We start from the raw sequence: 2,809 nt of genomic DNA, 5'->3' as shown, positions 1-2,809 counted from the left end.
GCATGCTCTGCTCCTCTGCCATGTGTTACACTGCACTGCTTCAAGACATCACGAGACTGTCTCCACCAGCAAAAAGGCTCTCATTAGATGTGGTTCCTCAGCCTCGAATTTAGCCTTCATAACGATAAGAAATAAATTCCTTTCATTATAAATACCCACTTTCAGGTGTTTTTTTTATAAGTACAGAAAATTAACTAAGACACTTATAAACTTATTCCCTCAGGTTTCCTATGCACCTTATGAGCTATCTAACATTAAACAAGCCCTTCTGCGTGGTCACACTGAGCCAGCGCCTGGGCCTGGAACCAGGCCGCAGCCCCCTGCTTCACCCACCACCTCACTACCATGGACCCCCACAAAGTGAATGAGCTTTGGGCCTTTGTGAAAATGTGTAAGCAGGATCCGAGCGTTCTGCACACCGAGGAAATGCACTTCCTGAGGGAGTGGATGGAGAGCATGGGAGGTAAAGTACCACCTGCTACAAAGAAAGCTAAATCAGAAGAAAATACCAAGGAAGAAAAACCTGATAGTAAGAAGGTGGATGAAGACCTAAAGGCAGACGAACCGTCAAGTGAGGAAAGTGATCTAGAAATTGATAAAGAAGGTGCGATTGAACCAGACACTCATGCTCCTCAAGAAATGGGAGATGAAAATGCGGAGATAACGGAGGAGATGACGGATCATGCAAACGATAAAAAACTGGCTGCTGTTGAATCCCTAAATGATGGTGAACTCCAGAAAGCCACTGACTTATTCACAGATGCCATCAAGCTGAATCCTCGCTTGGCCATTTTGTATGCCAAGAGGGCCAGTGCCTTCGTCAAATTACAGAAGCCAAATGCTGCCATCTGAGACTGTGACAGAGCCATTGAAATAAATCCTGATTCAGCTCAGCCTTAGAAGTGGTGGGAGAAAGCACACAGACTTCTAGGCCACTGGGAAGAAGCAACCCATGATCTTGCCCTTGCCTGTAAATTGGATTATAGTGAAGATGCTAGTGCAATGCTGAAAGAAGTTCAACCTAGGGCACAGAAAACTGCAGAACATCAGAGAAAGTATGAGCGAAAACGTGAAGAGCGAGAGATCAAAGAAAGAATAGAATGAGTTAAGAAGGCTCAAGAAGAGCATGAGGGAGCCCAGAGGGAGGAAGAAGCCAGACGACAGTCAGGAGCTCAGTATGGCTCTTTTCCAGGTGGCTTTCCTGGGGGAATGCCTGGTAATTTTCCTGGAGGAATGCCTGGAATGGGAGGGGGCATGCCTGGAATGGCCGAAATGCCTGGACTCAATGAAATTCTTAGTGATCCAGAGGTTCTTGCAGCCATGCAGGATCCAGAAGTTATGGTGGCTTTCCAGGATGTGGCTCAGAACCCAGCAAATATGTCAAAATACCAGAGCAACCCAAAGGTTATGAATCTCATCAGTAAATTGTCAGCCAAATTTGGAGGTCAAGCATAATGTCCTTCTGATAAATAAAGCCCTTGCTGAAGGAAAAGCAACCTAGATCACCTTATGGATGTCGCAATAATACAAACCAATGTACCTCTGACTTTCTCATCAAGAGAGCTGGGGTGCTTTGAAGATAATCCCTACCCCTCTCCCCCAAATGCAGCTGAAGCATTTTACAGTGGTTTGCCATTAGGGTGTTCATTCAGATAATGTTTTCCTACTAGGAATTACAAACTTTAAACACTTTTTAAATCTTCAAAATATTTAAAACAAATTTAAAGGGTTTGTTAATTCTTATATTTTTCTTTACTAATCATTTTGGATTTTTTTTCTTTGGATTATTGGGCAGGGAAGATGCTTATGTATGGAAGATTATTGCTCTAATTTGAGTGAAATAAAAGTTATTATTGTGAGGCAAACATAAAAAATAAAAATAAAAAAATAAACAAAATACCCCGATACATATTCATCCTCAATAGCCATGAATATGAAAATTTGATATTCAAGGGTGAAGATTTGCATGCCAGCATTCTCAGAGATTGTGGAGAGTCTATAAACATAATATTTGAGATATCTATATCTAAGGCTTTCTTTTAAATTATTCCAATAAAATTATATTCTGAGCATGAGCAAAACTTGTAGTTAGTAGTCCTATGCCTCTCTGTTCATGAATAAGTCCTTGGTTTTGTTAATCAAAGATATGGGTAGGAGAGTCTTTATTTTGAGATCATGTCGTTCTGTCACTGATATGGTTTGGATCTGTGTCTCCACTCTAATGTCAAATTGTAATCCCCAATGTTGGAGGTGGAGCCTGGTGATTTGATCATGGGAGTGGTTTCTCATGAATGGTTTAACACAATCTCCCTTGGTATTGTTGTCAGGATAGTGAGTTCTTGTGAGATCTAGTTGTTTAAAAGTGTGTAGCACCTCCCTGCTCACTGTCTTCCTCCTGCATTGGCTATGTGAAATGTTCACCCCTTTGCTTTCCACCATGATTGTAAGTTACCTGAGGCTTCCCTAGAAGCTGAGGAGATGCCAGCATCATGGTTCCTATACAGCTTGCAGAACCGTGAGCCAATTAAATCTCTTTTCATTATAAATTATACAGTATCAGGTATTTTTTATAACACTGTGAGAACAGACCAATACAATCACACGTTGAAATATGTAGACCACACTCTCAAAGACCATTGAAATACACACCTTCATTCATTTTAGATCCTACCTACTAATTCTCTAGTGTTACAGTTTGGGTAAAGATGTCAGACACTATATTTGTTTCTCTTAGAACCCCGAGCATCCCTCCCAGGTGCTGACTTTTCACATTATTCAGAATTCTCTTCCTCAGGCTCATGCCAACATG

General features: G+C 41.3%; 1 pseudogene; it reads left to right on the top strand.

Annotated features, from left to right (window-relative positions):
- Positions 1 to 345: 345 nt before the first annotated feature.
- On the top strand, positions 346 to 1,514 carry LOC129024665 (hsc70-interacting protein-like; annotated as a pseudogene).
- Positions 1,515 to 2,809: the final 1,295 nt, after the last annotated feature.

This window comes from Pongo pygmaeus, chromosome X, assembly GCF_028885625.2.
Source record: "Pongo pygmaeus isolate AG05252 chromosome X, NHGRI_mPonPyg2-v2.0_pri, whole genome shotgun sequence".
Classification (NCBI taxonomy): Eukaryota; Metazoa; Chordata; class Mammalia; order Primates; family Hominidae; genus Pongo; species Pongo pygmaeus.
This window is presented reverse-complemented; position numbering and strand designations above follow the sequence as displayed.